This window comes from Phascolarctos cinereus, unplaced genomic scaffold (assembly GCF_003287225.1).
Source record: "Phascolarctos cinereus isolate Bilbo 61053 unplaced genomic scaffold, phaCin_HiC Scaffold_5;HRSCAF=322, whole genome shotgun sequence".
Taxonomy (NCBI): domain Eukaryota; kingdom Metazoa; phylum Chordata; class Mammalia; order Diprotodontia; family Phascolarctidae; genus Phascolarctos; species Phascolarctos cinereus.
Window position 1 is genome coordinate 167,243,626 of NW_027555958.1, and position 14,435 is coordinate 167,258,060.

A 14,435-nucleotide genomic window follows, 5' to 3' on the forward strand; every position below is an offset into this window, starting at 1 on the left:
CTCTTTTGCCATTTGAATTAGGCTATTTTTTAAGGTATTATTTTCTTTGGGTTTTTTTTTGGGGGGGGTCTCCTTTAGCAAGCTGTTGACTTGTTTTTCATGATTTTCTTGCATCACTCTCATTTCTCTTCCCAGTTTTTCCTCTATTTCTCTTACTTGCTCCTCAAAATCTTTTTTGACCTCTTCCAAGGCCTGGGACTGATTCATATTTTTCTTGGAGGCTTTTGATGTAGGAGCTTTGACTCTGTTGTCTCCTTCTGGTTGTATGTTTTGATTTCTTTGTTACCAAAAAAAGATTCTACGGTCTGACACTTCTTGAGAAGTTTGCTCATGATCCCAGCCAATTACTTGAGTTATAAACTATTTATTAAGGTAGAGGTCTGCTTCCAATGTGGAGAATGTACTGCCCCAAGCTTTGGGGGTTTGTGTAGCTGTTTTCAGAGATACTTCTAGGGACCTGTAAATTTTCAGTTCTTCCAAGATGGTATGATAAGGGGTGAGGTATTTACTCCTTTCCTGGCCTGTGCTCTGGTCTATGAGTGACCACAAGCAGTTTTTTTCTGTCTTGGAACCGTGAGGAGGGTTTCCTCTTCATAGCCAGTACATCCACTGTGCCAGCACTTCTTCTCACCCCAGGACCACCACCCAGAACTGTGACCCAGATCCAAGCATGGGCAAAGCAAGAGAATCCTGCACGAGCAAAGAGAGCCCTACAATCCCCCTCTGATCAGCCACTCTATTCCCCCTCAGTCTGCGGGCCAGAAGCTCAGGAGGCAGCCCGCCGCCCCTGGGCCACACTCAGGAACTGGGGCTGAGACCTAGCTCCTCTCTCACTGCAGAAACAGACTTTTCCCACTGACCTTCTAAGTTGTCTTTGGCATTCGTGGGTTTAGAGGTCTGGAAACCGCCACAGCTGTCTGCCTTTCAGTCCTCAGAGGTCTGCTCTAGGTTTGCTGCAGCCTGCGCAGCGATGCCGAACTGTGTTCCTCTCCCAGCCTGGCATGATATACCTTTCTGATCAACCATCCAAGTTGTCTTCGGGCTGGAAATTTGTTTCACTCTGTCTTTTTGTGAGTTCTGCTGCTTTAGAATTTATTTAGAGCCATTTTTATAGGTATTTGGAGGGGTTTGGGGAGAGCTCAAGCAAGTCACTACTTTCACTCTGCCATCTTGGCTCCACCCCCAACAGGTTAACTAATTTTGAGCCATTTATTTCTACTTTGAAATGTTTTCATTATATTTACTCATAATTATTTGCAAAAGAGGCAAATGTTTAAGTTCCCTTTGTAGAAGACCTTTCTGCATTCCTCTCTTGTTGTTTTCTGAAATAACTGACTCTAGGTGGCAGCATGCAAGAACTTATTTTAAGACTAAAAAAAAAAAAAAGAAACCAAGAGAGATAGTTTCATTTACACTGTACAAATCTGAGTATTCTGAGTCTGGTTGTTTGTGATTTGGGGAAGCTTGGTAAGACTACCTAATTCACTGAGAAAAATCAAGGACTTATTTAATCTCTGGGACATATTTTGGCATCAGCATAAGTGAAATTGGCATGGAGAAGACTCTATTTGCCCATAAATAAAATAAGGCTGTGTTTATGTTCACAGCTGGACTTTACAAGGACCATTCACTGGGATTCTCTAGAGTCTTAAGAAATTCATCTTCTAGAAACATGTTAAGAAGAAAAACCTCCCTGCACATCCTTTACTAATTTAATGTGACCACAGTCTCACTCTTCTGCAATCAGTGGTCTGTCTGGCTGTAAAAGTAGCATATTAAAGTCTAACAGTGGTACATGGTGGCATTTCCCATACACTCAGGAGAATATCCCATAGTAAGAAAATAGAGGCCATCTATCGTGAGTCCTCTTTTCTCCTCTATTCCATATTTGAACAATATCCCCTTTATCATCTCCTATTCTATCCTCCTTTGCTTCACTCTATGAGGAAGAGATGACCTTTTTGTTTGTCTATGCTAGCACTTTTGTTTATGTTATTAATGTTATCCCCTGCCATATCTTTCTGGAGCTCACCTCCTCCCCATCTAACATTCCCTCTTTTTATCATATTCTATTTCTTTACTTTCTATTACTTTATTATCTACTATCTACAAACATTTCTATAACCCCTCTATCCTTTAAAAAATCTTCACGTAGTTGTCATTGTCCCAAGCTTTTGTTCTATAACACTTCACTTCATTTTACAAGCAAATGGCTAGAAAGGGTTATCTATCCTCATTGCTCCCCTTTCTGTGTCTGCCACTTACTATTCAGTCATTTGCAAAGTAGCTTCTGCCCATACCACTTGACTGAAACTGCTCTCTCTAAAGTTTCCTATGATCTCAACTGCAAAATCCAATTCTTTCTTATTCCTTGTTCTTCTTAAACTTTCTGCGGCTTATCACAGTTGACCATTCTTTTCCCCTAGAAACCGTCTCTTCCTTTGATTTCAATCACATTACTCTCTTTTGGTCTTCTATCTACCTATCTTACTGTTACTTCTTAGACTCCTTTGATAGAGTTATTTCTGCTCCCAACCACAAAATGTGACCCCAAAGTTCTATCTTGGGCTCTGTTCTCTTTCTTTCTTTTTATCACCCCCTTCTTTCTCTTCCCTTCCCATTTCATTTTCTGTGCTTCTCTCCCTTTCTCTGTTCTTTTCTCCTTTTTCTCCAGTTTCTGTATTAGTTGTATCACTAGCTCCCATGGGTTCAGTTGTCATGTTTATGTATGTGATTCTTAAATCTATATATTCAAGTTAACATCTGTCTTACACTCCAGTCTCTAATTGCCAACTGCCTGATGGACATGTCCATTTGTGCATCCATACATTAGTCATCTGAAAGCCAACCTGTTCAAAATAGAGCTCATTATATTTTCCTTCAAAGCTAGCCATCCTCCAAAAATTTCTATTTATGTTATCATTCTCCCAGGCACTTAGGTTCACAACCTTGGAGTAATCCTCAACCCACAGTCATATCTTATCAGTTGCCAAAGCTTATCCATTCTCCTTCCACAACTTCTCCCACATCTACCTCATCTTTCCACACATTTTACCACTATCCTAGATCAGGTGCTCATCCTTTTTCACCTAGACTATTGAAATAGCCTCCTAATTGGTCTTTCTGTCTTCCCTACATCCCTTCTCTAATCCATTGTTCCCATAGTTGTGACATTAATATTTAATTAATATTAAAACATAAACTAGCCATGCATTTCCCTACTCAAAAAACTTCCATGGCTCCTATGGCCACTAAAATAAAATGCAAAATCCTCAGCAAGGAATTTAAAGCCCTCCACAATATGACTCCCACTTGTCTTTCTGATCTTATTTCATATTACTCTCCTTAAAAGAGAAAAAAAAATCACTAGTATCAAAAATGAAAAAGGTGAATTCACAACCAATGAAGAAATAAATTAAAAATATTATGAACTATTTCACACAATTATATGCCAGTAAAAGCCTGATAATCTAAGTAGAATGGGTGAATATTTACATTTAATTTTTTGTAACAGAACAAGAAATAGGTTACTTAAATAACCCAGTCATAGAAAAAGAAATCAAAAAGTCACAAATGATCACCCAAAAGAAAAAAAAAGCAATACAGATGGATTTACAAGTGAATTCTATCAAACATTTAAAGAATAATTATTTCAAATACCAACCGAATTCCTTCTATCATATAAATATGGTAAAATCAAAACAGAGAAAGCAGACTAGAGACCAATATCCTTAATAAATATCGATGCAAATTTTTAAAATAAAATATTAGCAAGGAGACTACATCGATATATCACAAAGCTTATTACCAGACTGGATTTATACTAGTATGCAGGGCTGGTTCAATTTTAGGAAAATTATAAAAATAATTGACCATATCAATAAAAAAACAAAAATTATATTATATTATATATATGACATTATATATATGTCAATAGATTTAGAAAAAACTTTTTGACAAGATATAACACCCATCCCTATTTTTAAAAGTTTTTAAAAACTAGAAAGCATAGGAACAAACTAATCTTTCCTTAATATGATAACTAGTATCTAAAATCAAGAGTCATTATTATTTGTAATTACAACAACCTAGAAGCTCTTTCAATAAGATCAGGGGTAAAAATAAAATTATTTCATCATTATCAATATTATTCAACATAGTGCTAGAATCACTAAATATAGTGCCAAGATGAGAAAAAGAAACTAAGGGAATAAGCATAGGCACAGAGGAAATAAAATGATCACTTGCTTGCAGATGATATGACAGCTTTACTTAGTGAACCCCGGAGAGTCAACTGAAAAACTAATTGAAACAATGAACAACTTCAGCAAAGTTGCAGGACATAAAAATAAACCCTCATAAATATTCAGCATTTCTATATATTTACCAAAAAAAAGTCTAGTAGGGAAAGATACAAAAGAGAAATTACACTTAAAATAACTACAGCCAACATAAAATACTTGGAAGTCTACATGGCAAGATACACACAAGAACTACAAAACTCTATCAGAATATGGGAATTTTTATAAAGAAATATTAATTGCTTGTTGGTAATCTGAATCAATATAATAAAAATTAAAAGACTCCCTAGATCAATTTACTTATTCAGTGCAATACCAACTACACTACCAAAGGATTACTTTATAGAGCTAGAAGTAAATAATAACAAAATTCATCTACAGGAGCAAAAGGTCAAGACTCTCAAAGGATATGATGGAAAAAAGTGGGAATGAAAGGGGTCTAGTATGATCAGATCTCAAACTATACTGCAGAATAGTAATCATCAAAAACAATTTGGTCAAGAAATAGATCAGTGGAACAGATTAGGTACATAATATAGAGAAATAAGTGAGTACAGAAGAAATAATAATAAAAACAATGACAAAATTAATATCTATGTGCTATGGACAGAATTTTCTGGACTTAAAATACATGCATTCATTACAAACTATTATTTCAAAATGTATTCATCATTTGTGTCTTGCCATAGGCAGCTGCCTATCTTTCCTGGACCACTTAGAGAATCTTGGTGTTGGAAAGCATGTCTGAGGTCATCTGATCCAACTTTTTCTTGAACAGGAATGCCATACTCTCTACAACCCTTTCATAGTCCTGGACAGACAAGACAAATTGCCTCTACTGACTGCACTCTCTCAAGGGTATACCAAGAGAGGAATCACTCCACCTTTGAGTCTCCCACCAACCACAAAGACTCAAACAGTAAAGGTTGGAGCTGAGAAGCTCTCGTGATAACAGGAATTATATCGACAAACCAAGCTCTGAAAACTTGATTCATAGAGTTGTTATACTTCATAATTTGGTATGGGCAGAATTTCATGGGTCAAATTGACCACTAGCAGGTCTCTAGTACTGAAACTCCTATTATAGACTTATTGTGTAATTAGAGGCAATGTTGTATAGTAAAATAAGCAGGGGACATGGAATTAGGATTAATATAAATTCAAATACTGCCTCTTAGAGTAGTTAGGTGGCATAGTGGCTAGTGTATGGAACTTGGAGTCAGTCAGTTTGAATCTTGCTTCAAACACTTACTGGATGTTTGTCTTGGGCAATTCATTTAATTTCTCTCTTGGCTTCAGTTTCATTATCTATAAAGTGGGCAACATAATAATACCTGTATTACAGGCTAGTTGTGTGAATCAAAATGTGGAGATTAACACATGTAAAATGGTTTGTACACCTAAAAGATATATAAATACTAGCTATTATTATTATCACCTTCATTAATGTGACTAGGGACAAGTAATTTAATTTCTCAGAGTTTTAGTTAATTTGAAATAAGAATAATAACAATACTAGAATTTATATAGCACTTTAAGGTTTATAAAGCTCTTTATAATATCCGTCCCCATATTTCAAATACTTTCCTTCCTCACCTCCATCTGCCCCTGACTTTCTTCAAGACTAAACTTAAATTCTAACCTCTACAAAAGGCCTTTCTTAGCGTCCCTCTGTCTACCCCAACTGCTAGTGCCTTTCCTCTAAGATAACTTCCACACATATACACACACTTTTTTGTATGTATGTAGTAGTTTCATTGTTTTCTTATTCATTAGAATGCGAGTTCCTTGAAGGCAGAGAACATGTTGTTGCCTTTTTTTGTATTCTAAATACTTAACACAGTGTTTGACACATAATAAGAGTTGAACAAATGCTCATTGACTGATTGACTAACACTCACAACAACCCTAAGATCCTCATTTTATATTAAGGAAGTAGAGGCTGAGGTGTGTTAAGTGACTTGTTCAGGGTTAATTAATAAGTGTCTCAGGCATGATTTGAACTCAATTTTTTCTAACTACAAGTCACAATCTCAAACCACCATGCCCCTAGTTACCTGCTACTACTAATACTTATAGTACTTACTTTACAGAGTTGTTGCCAGAACCAAATGAGATAAAGTATAAAAATACTTTATAAATCTTAAAGAACTGTGACTTCACAGTCCTTCCAGTTCATCTCTACAACAAGCCTTCTCCACTCCACCATCATCTTCACGTCACATTCCAAATCACATCCTACCCTTCTAACTCCCTATTATGTGTTTTCTTCTCCTGTTAAAACACTCCTTGAGGGCTTACTTTTATTTGTATCCCTAGTGTTTGGTGCGATGCTTGGAACATGGTATTTAATAAATGCTATCTCTATGTATGTATCTATCTCATCTACTATCTCTAATAATAACAGCTTATTTTATATTTACATAGTGCTTTAAGGTTTACAAAGTACTTCATAAATATTAGCTCATTTTTTTACCCTGGGAGGTAGGTGCAATTATTATCCCTATTTTGCAGATGATTAAAACAGGTAGGCAAAGGTTAAGTAACTTGCCCAGGATGACACAGTTAACAAGTATCTGAGAACAGATTTGAACTGGGGACTTACTGACTCCAGATTTAGTGCTATCCACTCTTCTATCCACCTTTCTGAAAGCTGCCTTTTAGAGTTCATCACTGTCCGTGGTCCTGTCATTACAAGTAACTTTACATGTTAAGGCACAGATGAAGGGGTGAATATGTAGAAAGACAAAATATGAACAGAACACTTTGAAGAGTTCAAATCAGTGGAGTGAATGTTATTAGATGTACAGTTAGGATGAAAAAATATTCCTTGTGAACATATATAAAATACAAACGTCAGTCATCAATTGAGAACTCATTCTTATCTTCTTGGTTGGTTGGCTGGCAGCTATCAGCCATCTGTGGCCCAGAGCAAAACTGTTACAGAAGTAACTGAATTTCCCACCTTTATCCCTGAAGTTATATTGAGATTTGACAGATGGAAGCACAAGGGCAGTTATGCAGGCTAGCTGGTAAATATGATCCGTGTGAGTATAGAGTGAGGTTCCTCATTACAGAAAGCCCATGACCTATTTGTATTTGCAAATGACAGAAGGAAGTATGAGGTGAATCTGCTGTCATTAACTGCATCATTAGAGACTATGAACTGAATTAAAGATGCTGAGAAAGTCATTGAAAGAAACTGCTAACTTGCAGAAGAATAGACTGTATATATGCCAGAATTGAAAAAAAATCTGCCCACTATCATTATTCCTGATTGCTGAAACTCTTGTGTTCTATCCCAACCCACAGAGGTGGCACTGTGCTATCTGGCAGGGTAGCAGGTAGAGAAGAAAATAGCCATAGCCCCTTGCTCCTTAATTAGTGTCAACTCAGTCAGAATTTAAGCCAAGAAGGAGGTTGGGTCTCAATGAGTAGATATCTAGTGGGAGCATTATTAGCATTGAAAGGACCAGAAAGAAGTGACCCAGGATCTAGGACACTGTGTGAGGTTTCAGGGTTAGAGCAAACAAAGGGAGTAAATAAATGCTCAACAGGAGATTTTATTTAACTTTAAAGACAATAGGAAGCCATTGATGCTTTCTGGGCAGGAGGATGACATGGTTATGCAGGATGTGATCAGAGAAGGAAATTCTAAAGTCCAAGATTTTGGAAATGAAGAAGTTTCAAGTGTTCAAGATGTGAATGAATAGCTCTACATCTCTATTTATGTATCTCTCCCTCTGTCTCTCATCTATCTATCTATCTATCTATCTATCTATCTATCTATCTATCTATCTATCTATCTGTCTATCTATCTATCTAACCACCTGCCTATAGAATCAGTAAGATATATATATATATATATATATATATATCTCTTCTCTATCTTATATCTCTCTAGATATTACCTATCTATAAGTATGTATATATAAATCTAGCTAGTTAGCTAATCACCTATCTATATAATCAACAGGTATCTATCTTTATTGTGTATCTATCTTGATATCATCTATCTATAAGCATGTATGCATTCATCTTTCTAATCACCTGTCTGTATGATCAATAAATACCTATCTTTTATGCATCTATCATGTATCTATCTAGATATCATCACCTATCTATAAGCATATATGTATTATGAATATCTATCTATCCATTCATAATCTTGGACAGATACTGCAAATGAACAATTATCTGGGCCTAGAATAGAACAGGAGGCAAATGGGCCAGGCTGCTTTTGAGAAATTGGAAAGTTCTTTTAATGACCCCAAGCTTCTCTGAAACAAAGGCCCCATCGTTTTGCTAGTAATTCTTTGGTGATACATATCTGTGAGTCATGGAACACTCCAATCATGAATACTACAGAATTATAGAGGATTGCCTAAAGGACAATGAAGAAACCATGGTAAATTTGAGTAGGTTGGCATGTGCTAAAAAAAAAAAAAAGGAGAAAGGTTGCAAAGTATGTCATCAAAGAGGGATATGATACGAGAAGAAGAGTAAGAGTGGCTAACATGCATGCTGGGTTGGTATCCTCATAACATTAAAAAAAAACTTGTGGAAGGCCCTTAGGGCACTAGATGTACCCCTTTAGATAAATTTATGGCAGAACATGGATAAGAATTTCACAGGATGGGAATGCATGGATAGATTTCCCAACTTGCATTTGTTGGAAGATATATCCACACAGATGAGATCATTGAGCCATAGGAGTAACCTCCTGCACTATGACAAGTACTCTGTCCTGTTGTCTTATTATTGGATTTGGTAATATATTCCTAACTCCCAGAAATGAAACATCTAATAACCATTTTGTCAATCATTTCAAAACAGTTACTATGTGTTAACATCCTGTAACACCGTATATCACATGACATGGTATGTCTCATAGAATTTAGAGCCAGGAGGGAGGACGCTTAGAAATGTGTTTTTGGTTTTCAGTCGTGTCCAATTTTTTGTGACTCCTTGTGAGGTTTTCTTCACAAAGATACTGGAGTTGATTATCATTTCCTTCTCCAGCTCATTTTACAGATGAAAAAAACTGAGGCAAACAGGGTTAAGTAACTTTCCCTGGGTCACACAGGCTAGTAAATGTCTGAAGCCAGATTTAAACTCATGAAGATGAGTTTTCTTGTTTCCAAGTCCGATGCTCTATCCACTGCAAGTCTAGGAAATTTCTGTATCAAAATTAGAAATTTCAAAACCAATGTCTTTATTTTTAAAAGGTGTTTAAATTTAAAAACCAATCCCCTTTATGGCATAAGATATTTTCCGACAAACATCAAGGGTGAAAAAAACTCTTACAAAGTAAGGGTTTCTCTGAGAAGTATATCACAGTGAAAAGAATGCTGGCTCTGAAATCAGAAGACCTGGTTTCAGATACTACCTCTTATGCTTGGTAATTTTTTATTTGTTTTAACCCCAGGCATCACTCACCTTCCTTGGGCCTCAGTTTCCTCTTCTTTCAAAAGAAAATATAGTACTAGAGGGCTTCTAAGGTCCCTTACACTCTAGATCTGTGATTCTCTGTTCCATGATCTTATACATGTAAACATTTTGTTGGTTATTTACTAACAAGAGAGGTATGTCCTTTGAAATTGAGTTTAGGGTACTTATATTGACCATTATATTTGACCAGGATTTTTTAAAACTATATCTACTGACTTTATTTAAATTGTTGTAGTCATTTATTGTGTACATTGTATACAGTTTGCTTGTTTTTTTTTCCCTCCCTACCAGCTGGGTGGTAGAGTGAATAGAGCACTGAACCTGAAGTCAGGACGACCCAAGTTCAAATTCCACCTCAGATTCTTCCCAGCTGTGTGATTCTAGGCAAGTAACTTTTTTAAAAAAATATTTTATTTTTAATTGATGGAATAAAACAAGCATTTCTATAACATAGTATAATAAAAAGATGATTGCACATGAAACTGCAAATCTATTATGTACAACTTGCTATTCCTTTTAAATGTATAGTAAAGTTATCACGTACATTTTTTCCCCTTTTTTGCCCCTCCCCCATCCTGCCCTAGAGATGGCTACTATTAGACATGAATAAATACATATATGTAAAATTATTATATACATACTACTATTTATCAGTTCTTTCTCTTGATGCAGTAACTTTCTCTGGGCAAGTAATGTAATCTCTGCCTTAGTATCCATAAAATGAATACAATAACAGCACCTAGTTCACAGAATTTTGTGAGACTCAAGTTAGATAATGTTTGTGTAGTGTTTTGCAAACCTTAAAGCACTATGTAATGCCTAGGTATTATTAGCTATCATTATTTTCTTCAGGTTGTATCATTTCATAAAGTCTTTCCATGTTTCCTTTCAATTCTTCATCCTAATCATTTTATATGGCACATTAATATTATATTACCTCTATATACTATTTTTTCATTCCTTTCCCAGTCATTGTGCATAAATTTATTCCTTGCTTTTTGTTATCATGAACAATGTTGCCAGTGACATCTTTTAAGACATAGATTTTTCACTTGCTACCAATAACCTCTTTGAGTTTCAGATCCAGTAGTGTGTTGTCTAAGTCCAATTGTATAAATAATTTAGTACTTTTTCTTGTACAATTCCAAGTTTCCCCCCAGAATGGTCGAATCAGTTCATGGTTCCATCAAAAGTCAATTACTATGCCTGTCTTCCTATATCCCTTCCAACAATAAATTTTCTCATGTTTTAGACTCTTAGCGTGATAGGTAGGACATGATAGATTTGTTTTATTTTGCCTTTTTCTGATGATTACTGGATTTAATCATTTTAAATGGTTATTGATAATATGCACTTCATCCTTTGAAAACTGTTCCCTCCACAAAATGCTATTCTGATACCTCTTTATGGCATGGAAGTGATCTTCATTTCCCAAAGACTAAGTCAGCAAAATGTAATATTTGGCAGGTTCTATAAGATAGGAAAGGCTTCAAATATGATTCAAACAACAGACAATGTTTGCTTTCTGAAAACTATGCCAGCTAAGTATGGAAAGGGTCTTCAGCTGCTTGATCAATGACTGATTTGGCTATGGCAAGCCATGTAATGGCTTTATGTGGCCCCTTTTTACTTCTGTGATGGTGGCAGAGTTGTATAAGAGGGAATAGATGTTGCTAACAATTGCGGTGTTTAGACTAACAATAAACATTAATTTATGTGTTGACCCTCGAAATGTGAGATATTTGCATAGAAAATGCAATTGTATTAATTTGTATATTTTCAATATGAATGAAACCAGAAGACAAAAGAAAGTTGCAGCTAAATGGAAGAATGTCTTACACGTTCTCCTTAAAGAATCAAATAAAGGAATTGGTGAACTTGATTTTTACCATTCATCCAGAGGCAATAAGGGATATTATTTCATGAAACATTTGTTTGTCTCCTATTATAGAGCTCACTTTAAACATTTACAAAAATATCATAATGAAAATAATTGCTGCTTACATGCCAACATCTATGGGAGAGGATGAAGAGATTGGGGATTTTGAAGAACTTGATAAAGCTCTCTGTTCTAGATCAATATATACCTTGGATTTTTGGTGATTTAAAAGCAAAGGTGGGCATAGAGGAGGATGGCAAAAAATACTCAAGGGAAGTATGATTCAAGAAAAGGAAACAAAAGAAGCCAAAGGCTTTTTAGAATATAGAGAATTCTCATGCCTACATATAGAGAATGTTTTCTTAAGAAAAGACTCAAGAGGTGTTGGACATGATAATGATTAAATAACATTTACAAAAAATGAATTGATTATATTTCAAAAGGCAAGAAATGACTCACTCCTAATGTGGGAGTCATTCCTGAATCAGCTGATTGTATAGACAGACCCTTGACTTCTTAATACAAAAATCAGAATTTATATAAACTTAGAAGAAAGAATGAAAGGGAGAAAATGATGACACATAATTAAAACAACTTCAGCCTGATCTATTTAAATAAGCTGTTGACAAAAAAAAACTGGGAAATGACTAAAATTATAGACTTTGACACCTAATGCAACTATTTCCTAAAGAAGCATTTTGTTGTTGTGGTTCAGTTGTTTACAGATATGTACAATTCTTCATGACCCCATTTGGGTTTTTCTTGACAAAGATACTAGAGTGGTTTGCAATTTCCTTCTCCAGTTCATTTTACAGATGAGGAAACTGAGGCAAACAGCCTTAAGTGACTTGCCCAGGATCACACAATGTCTGAGGCCATATTTTAACTCAGGAAGTTGAGTCTTTCTGACTCCAGGCCCCAGCACTCTATCCACTGAGCCACTGTGACCTATGAAGAAGCATAATGGATGTAAATCAATTACCATGACAAGGAAACCAAGAATTTAGAAACATCTCTAGACAATATTTGATCTCCTTCCTAAGCATGACAGCCAATGATACACTGGATAAGGATCATACTTAAATTCCTGTGGAGGACAATGGAAGATCATGAGTATTATTACCTAAAAAAACTGAGAAATAGTGTTTAGGGAACTTACATTCAGCTAGTCACCCATGTTCAAAACCTATGGGTCATCCTTAATTCTTCATTCTCATTTACTATGCCCCTTCATGTCCAATCAGTTTAATCTATCAATTGGTCAACAGGCACTTATTAAACTTTTCTATATGCTAGGCACTATGATAAGTGTTGGTGGTACAAAGATAAAGGTGAAACAGCCCCTGCCCTCAAGAAGCTTACATTCTAACAAGAAAAGTAATGTGTACACATGTAAGTATATACAAAATATATGAATACACGTAGTATTTTTGGAGGGTGCCTTAGCAGCTGGAGAGCAGGAGAGGATTCATATAGAAGGTAGTACTTGAGCTGAATCTTGAAAGAAACCAAGGAATCTAAGAATCAGAGGTGAGGAGGCAGTGTCTGCAACAATGAGTGGGCCGATGTGGTTGAAATGCAGAGTACAAGGAGGAGCATAGCATGTAAGAATTTGGGAGTCTTCTTATGCACTATTCGTGTACAAGTCAATAAGAATTTAGTATGTGTGAGGCACAGGAATTTTTCTTCAATCTTATTGTTGTTGTTCATTCTTTGTTCTTGAAGAGGACCAATATTCAATCCTAGTAGTGATAGGAAGCTGCTGGAATTTGTTGCAGGGTATGTGTGACATAATCAAACCTTTGTTTCCAGAAAATCACTGGCAGATGTATGGATTATGCATTGGGTGAGTAGAGGCTTGAGGCAAGGAAACAAATTAGGAAGCTGTTGTAATAGTCCAGATTAAGAAGTGATAAAGCCTAAACAAAGGTGATGTCTGTATTAGTGGATAGAAAGGAACTTAATCCAAAGGTGTTTTAAAAATTGAAATGAGATTTGGTGAATGACTAGATATGTCTGATGAGTGAGAGCTAGGAGTTGAGGATACCATTAAAGTTTTCAATATGAGTCACCAGAAGGGAAGCTGAATATCTTACCCAAGATCAGATAGGTAGCAAGTGTCAGAGGTGAGATTGAAACCCAGGCCCTCAGACTCCCAAATCACTGCTCTTTCCTCTGCACCATGTGGTACTCTATGGCCACATTCCCATATCTATACGCCATATAGATATATTGAACCAGGAAAGGCAATTTTTTTTTCTTTGCAGAGTAAATTAAAATATCTTCTAATTAATTACATGTTTACTCTGTGATCTAATAGGTCTTGGGATAAACTGCTTATAACATGCTAGAATGCGGCAGGAAAATCACCTTGCCTGAATGGCATGACTACATACTTATACTGACCATAGCAGGTCTGAAAGATTGTTTTCCATTTGTCATGTTCCCATATCCCTCTCAGGCTGTAGGCCTGATTCACCTTGGGAAACCAAATAGTACAACATAGCTGGTTCAGGAGATCAGGGATAAGTAGCAGGGGGTAACTTATCATGAACATAAATGGTATTTACCTATTGTAAGCAGGGAAATAGAAGGCAGATCAACAAGAGGAAAGAGATATGAGAAGTCAGAGGTGTGAGGTCACCACGAGAATGTAGAAGTTGAATGAGGCAGAATTTAGGCAGTATGGAGGTTAAATCATTATTTTGTTAGAGTCCTCTGTTGATGGAAGGAAATATATATACAGGAGGAGGTATACCACCTATTGGTTCTTCATTACCTGGAGACTATAGCTGCTATTCATG